We start from the raw sequence: 7,246 nt of genomic DNA on the forward strand, positions 1-7,246 counted from the left end.
TGAATCTTCGAACCTGTGTCACTGAAAGGGTGGAAGATTTTGGGGTGAGAACAAACCACACGTTCTCAGTAGGGAATGGGAATGCCGTAAAAGTAATGAATTTAATGCAAATAATTAACTTTACTCAATAAAACTATTTTGTTAACCCTTTGGAAATACTTTTATTTCTACTTTAGATAAATAATTACTTTTCTTTAAATTTCTAAACTCAAAACAAATTTTAAATATAAAACTAGTCACATTTTCTGTCTCTCAGCCACATAGTTAATCCTCAGTCAAATGTCAACACGTAATCACTTTAATACACTCACAAACAAATAGTGCAAGCAAAAGATTCAATTCAATGTACAAGCAAGTCACAACAAGACAAACAATACAATCACAAAGTAATAAAACAGGCAAGCGCAATCAAATGCAAATGCGCAATCAATATGATGCATGTCTATCCCTAACGCAGGCCATGAGCTCATGTGTCGGTTGCCTACCCGCTCCCGACATTACCCGAGCACAAGTCCCAGATATGGTTTTCCAGATGCATCAGTGTGCTTATAAGTCGTACGGCCAGGCCGCATCAGTGTGACTTTAAGTCGTACAGCTAGGCCGCATCAGTGTGACTTTCCAAATCAATAAGCGTACATCTGGAAAACAGTTCTCAGTGTGTGGGGGTCCCCACTTTACATTTGGCACTAAGGCCCAAACAATGTCACATCTGCTCTCCTGTGGCAGACACTTCATTAATTAATATATTCTTTAAATCCTTGTTCTCTGCTCTCCTGTGGCAGAGATTCTTTTTCTTAATAAACCGAGCTCAAATCTTTATTTAAAACAAAATCTCTCCTTAAAAGATTGGGTTTAAAACATTATATTTTTCTTAATAAATCAAACTTTAAAATAGAATAAATCTTTTCTTAACTAAATATATTTTAAATAATTTAATTTTCCAAAACCAAATCTTTTAAAATAACTTTTCAAATAAAACCTCAGATTTTATAAAATTTCGGCGGCATTTTCTCTAAAATTCGGACTAAACCACCCTTACGGGTTCCCTATTCCTCAACAATCACATTTTCACAACCTCAATCCAAGCTTAATTTGACCAATTAAACTCTCATAACAACCAAACCAGTCACATTCACAGCAATAATCCATACTCAATATCATTACTATTATTATTATTATTATTATTATTATTATTATTATTATTATATATATATATATATATATATATATATATATATATATATATAATGCAATTATCCAATTAACTTTGTAGGCATTCTAAATTAAAAAGTTAACTTTAAAAACAAACCCCCTACCTCCGTATGAAATTAAAATCAACGAAAGTTCTAGAAAAACTTTCTGACCGAGCTGCTGAAGAGGAAAGCGTCAGAAATCATCTGTGCCTCGTAGAAATCCAGTTGGCCGAACTCAAGGGGAAGAGGAGCTACGTCACCGTCAACCTCCATCGAACAAAAATGATGCCAACGTGTAGAGGAGGAAGATAGAAACACTTTTACCGGATTAGATTTTTTATTGGAGTTACGGATCACAAGAAAATTGGAGTTGAAAGTCACGGTTCCATGGAAGTTTCTTGGTTGCTCTCTCTCGGTCCTTTCTTTTCTTTTTCTTGTATGATTCGGTGATGAGGGAAGAGAAAATGAAAAAGATTAAATCTGATGGTGATAATTAGCTTTTATAAGGTAGGTTAGGTGTCATATATATATATATATATATATATATATATATATATATGCAGGGACGGACTTAGAGGGGGCGAGTAGTGTCGGCCCCCAAAATTTTTAGAAACTATATTTATATATGATATATGTATTTAAAAAAATAAAAAATATTATATAATTTAGTATTTTTATATGTATTATTTTTTATTATGTAATAGATTTATGTCTTAATTATTTAATTCACTAATATTTTTCACTTAACTAATTTAATATCATACCCTCAAGTCTTTGTAACTTTCAAATTAGTTTTTATATAATATTTTCTATATTTATATAAAAAAATCATTTGTTTATTTTATATTAACATATTTAAAATTTATATTATTATATTAATAATTATTTGCGTAGTTATATTTTGGTAATCACATTATGTACTTTAGATATTCTTTTCTTATAAAAAATACTTATTTTTCTTCTAAATTTACGTTGTTGAAAGAAAAACTTTTATAAAAATATCTTATATCTTGTATTCTATAAAGGTATTGTGTCTTTCAAATAATTAATAATTTATCATTTATTTTCAAATTTTTAAAAATTTTTAAAAGAATTAATTTTAATTAATAAGATATGTGATTATTTTTAACTAAACACGCTATAAATTATTGGTACTTTATAATTTTATAATGTACTATTGATATTGTTATATTTTTTATGTAACTATCATATTAAAAATAAAATTGTAAAAAAAATTAAAATTATATATATATTTTGATAAATTTTTTGAAAAACCAACTCTAATAAATATATGTTAATTATTTTTATGAAATGAAAAAAAATTATCTAAAATTCGACCCCTCCACACTAAATTTTTTGGATCCGTCCCTGTACATATGTCATTACCATACATATATATGTTTGCATGCTTCCACGTTTCACATCTTTATTTTGCTTTCATATTGTGAATGAATCCACGTTTTATATATATATAATGCATATGAGATCAGCTTTAAATTTTCTTTCTTCATTTCTTAAAGGCTTCGGCCAAATAAATATAACTAAATAATAATAATAATAATAATAATAATAATAATAATAATAATAATAATAATAATGATTATAATTATAAAAATCAATTTAGACGCAATATAGTTTCTGATAGATAATTTAAAATAATAGAATAAGTCATAATTAAATTAAATTTTATTTTTAAATTCAAAGCGTAAAATTTAATTTTAAAAATTCGGGTGTTATATCGCTTCAGGTGTCCAGACGCCTAATGAGATACCTTTCGACCTGTATCTGAAAAACAACAACATAGTATGGAATGAGAACCGGAGGTTCTCAGTATGGTAAAGGTGCTCACATAGTTAATATAAAAGGTCTCGGGAAAGACAGAGGCATTCCTAGAACTCTGACACTCAAAATCATTCTTAAATAAAATAAACTAAACCAAAAGTTAGGTAAGTTATCTAAGGTATTCTAGTTCTGAATCTTCTTTAACTTAATACTTCACTTTCTGTCGCCTCCAATCCTCCGGATCACTGGTGGAACAACCATCTCCCCTCACACCTTCGTCAAGAGGGATTTCTCAGAAAACATACACATACAGTTCAAGCAAGGAAAACACAGATAGAGAAGCATTTACAGCAAGTAGGACAAGTAGCGGATAAGCAGAATTAAACAGTTAAGCAAACCAAAACAATGCACACTCAAGCAAACAAACAAATGCATATGATGTATGCCTGTCCTATGGCTGATGAGTCTCTTCTGTCGGTTATATAGCCAACCCGACATGTCTTGGTAGTTAACCATTGGACAGTCCCTCTGTGCGCGCATCCCCAAGCTCAATAATATTCCATGGAGTTAAACTCCAAGCTCAAATATAATATTCCATGGAGTCACACTCCAAGCTCAATAATATAGTATTCCATGGAGACGAACTCCAAGCTCAAATATAATATTCAATATTTATATATATATGCATACTCACGGGGGAATCCGGGGAGTTAAAGTGCCCGGTCACATCTTGCGACAGAGGGTCAATAAATAGTCTCAAATACACAAGCCACATAATAATCTCTTTCCCTTTTAAAATAATACTTCAAATCAAAACTCCAATTCTTACAGAAATTTTGGCAATATCTCCTCTAAGACTCAAATTTCTGCCACCCTTCAAGGGTCTCAACTATCCAACCAAACACCTCTCAGTCATTCAAATCATTTCCAGTAACAAATTATTTCAAAATCAAACAAATACCAATATTAAATCTTTTTCCAAACCGACCAACTTCAACAGCAAATTATTGACAATAGCTAAACTTCACATTTTATACCATATACACAATCCATCAATTATTCATTCATTTCATTCCTATCTTAAGGTCTTCTAGCCTAAGTTTTCACGTGACATTAAACATTAACTACGAGAAACCAAAACCATACCTTCGTACGGAATCAAAATATTCAAAGCTCCGGAGAAGCTTTCTGACCGATCTATCGAAAAAGAAAACGTCCAAAATCGTCTGTGCCTTCGGATTAGATTTTTTATTGGAGTTACGGTTTGTAAGAAATCGAAGCCAAAAATTCGAAGGGATTTACGTTATTTCTTTTTCTCTTCGTTATGCTATTCTCTCTCTTTTTTTTTCTTCCTTACGATGTTCATATATATATATATATATATATATATATATACACACACGTATGACTTATAAAGGCTTATAAGCCGTCTTGGCTTTCTTTATTTTTATTATTATATATTTGTATATATGCATAATGATAGTGATAATATATATGTAACTTAATCCAAAATATAAACTGCCTTTGATTTCCATCCTTTATAATTAATAATAGTAATAATAATACTAGCAATAGCAATGATGATCATGTAATAATAATAATAATACTAATAAACGTAATAATAGTAAAAATAATAATAACGTAGTGAATATAATAACAATAATGAATACATAATACTAGGGTTTAAAACTATATAAACTCATAATACATATAATACTCATGACAATTGTATCTAATATTTATAATAATAATAATAATAATAATAATAATAATAATAATAATAATAATAATAATAATATGAATTTGATTAAATTCAAATTATTATAAAATTAGTTCAATTACTGATAATAAAAATAATTTTCTAAAAATAAGGAATTTTAATTTTATAAAATAAATTATAACTTATTTATATTTATATTTTTAAAATTGAGGGTCGCTACATTCTACCCACCTTACAAAAATTTTCGCCCTCGAAAATTTATATAAAATAGAAAAGATTCATACTAACGTAACTTCCCTTCTTAAACATGTCAAAGAAAAACAGAAAGATTTGACATGCTTAGTTTGCAAATCCAGGATATTCTCATAGCTTAAAAGTCTATGCAAAACGAAAGATACAAGATAGATTCGATGCAGAAAAGTTATAAGGCAGGTTGGTATTAGAACGACGGGTTTATCGCTTCTAATACTCGCTTCATCTAGCTCCTAAGTTCTGCTGATTCTAATGGTGTCATCATATGTAATACTATCGAAACTGGTTCATCCTCTGACACTAAATCTATCACAACTTACTTTTTCTCTCGGCACCTAACTGGTTATCAAAGAGATATTTCTATCGGCCTAAATTCCTAGTCCGTATTCAAGTCCAAAACTACGTCCAGTCTTTCCAGTTCTAAACTTCCATATCCGGTTATGTAACCTAAATGAAAGCGGGGTCCTAGCTCTACACAGAACAAATCTGTCCTACGCATTCTGTATCATACTTACCTCGATCCTGTCATGGCCAACTCGCATCTAGGGGTGTGCATGGCCCAGCCCAGCCCGGTCCCGAACATTTTAGGGACTATTTTTGTGTGATTTCACCGGGTCTAGGGTCGGGTTAGGGTCTCAAAAATAGACCCGGTCATTATTTTGGGTCGGGTCCGGGCCATGACTCGGGTCACCCGAAGTCGGCCCGGTAGCCTGATCATCATACACAATTAATATTTTGTGTTATTAGTGATGGATGATGACTATTCTTATGTGGAATTTAAGTATTGTAAACCTTAATATCTTGTGTTATTAGTTATTATAAGACTATAAGTTAATGTTTTATGTTTAAAATGCATAAGATTTTAGACTAATGCATAATAATGTGTTATTTATATTGATTTAAATATTTAGTGTTATTAGACAATATTAGTATTGATTATGGTTATGCTTTAATTTTAAGAATAGTTGATTTTTGTTATATTTTTCTAAGTGAATTTTACCATGTCAAATAATGGTTGGAGTCTTGGAAATTTGGATATTTTCACATGCTAGCTTATAAGAAGGTATCAAGGTAATGTAATGTTAACGGCCCGGTTTTCACCCGGTTTTTACCCGGTATAATCGTGGCCCAAAAGTGTATAGGTTTCATCGGGTCTAGGGTCGGTTTCGGGTCTAATAAATAGACCCGGTATATATTTCGGGCCGGGTTTGGATCACATCAAACCCGGTTTCACCCGGCCCATGCACACCCCTACTCGCATCTGCTGCTCTCCCACGCGAACAATCTCCAGACATGTGTCCCGGTGCTCCACATCGAAAGCACATTCCCAGTCCGTACCTGCGCAGCTCCTCTGGAGTAGTCTCACCAAAGCCTTCCTATAGCAGTGTCCACTTCATGGAGCAATCCTCTGCGAGCTGGCTCTTCTTAACTAACTCAGTGAAATTTGTTAGCTTTTGTGGATACACGTAATTAAAGATATCTCTCCTTAGTCCTTTCTCATACTGAGCACACTTCCATTCCTCATAATCGGCTGGATTTTCTTGACAAGTTTTTGAGAAACGACACAGATTATCGAATTCACAAGTATAGTCAGCAACGGACATATCATTTTGCTTCATCTGCATTAATTCCAATTCCTTTGCAGTGCGAAATGCATGCAAGAAATATTTACCATAAAACTCTGTCTTAAATCTATTCCAAGGGACATCCGTTAACTCCACCTGCAAGGTATGACACAACTCTTGCCACCAATTCTGAGCATCTCCCTCCAACATATGAGTCACTATCTCCACTGACTGTACTTCAGGAACGTGCTGAGTGTACAAAAACCTCTCCACTTCTCGGAATCACTGATCAGCCTCCAGAACATTGGCGTTTCCGTTAAACCGGGGTGGACCACTCTTGAAGAAGTCAGTAAGGGTCATAGACCTATAGTATCGACTTACGTTACTTGTACTAGCACTGGGGTTTCCACCTCGACGTCCTTGCATTGGTTCAACCACGAGATTTCCTCTCTGAATACCTCGTTCGGATCCACGAGACGACATTTGGTCCCTGTTCACACCAAACAAGTGATATTAAGTTGATCAGTCTCAATATCGCAAGTTTAATGCTTCAAGTTCCAGTTGCATGCTCATGAACATTTATGCCACATATATCAATCAGATATCCTAATAGCACATACACACACCCAGAGTATGCCCAGAAGCATAATCAGTCCATCCCTCAGGCTCTACAGGAACGAATTGCTCTGATACCATAATGTAACACCCTACCACCCAAAACTTTACGCTTAAGT

At 32.6% G+C, this 7,246-nt stretch overlaps 1 pseudogene; it reads right to left on the minus strand.

The window, feature by feature from the left end:
- Positions 1–2,926: 2,926 nt before the first annotated feature.
- LOC148567015 (uncharacterized) lies at positions 2,927–6,995 on the minus strand (annotated as a pseudogene).
- Between the last annotated feature and the right edge of the window lie 251 nt (positions 6,996–7,246).

Source organism: Arachis ipaensis, chromosome B4 (assembly GCF_059453495.1).
Source record: "Arachis ipaensis isolate K30076 ecotype BB chromosome B4, ASM5945349v1, whole genome shotgun sequence".
NCBI lineage: Eukaryota > Viridiplantae > Streptophyta > Magnoliopsida > Fabales > Fabaceae > Arachis > Arachis ipaensis.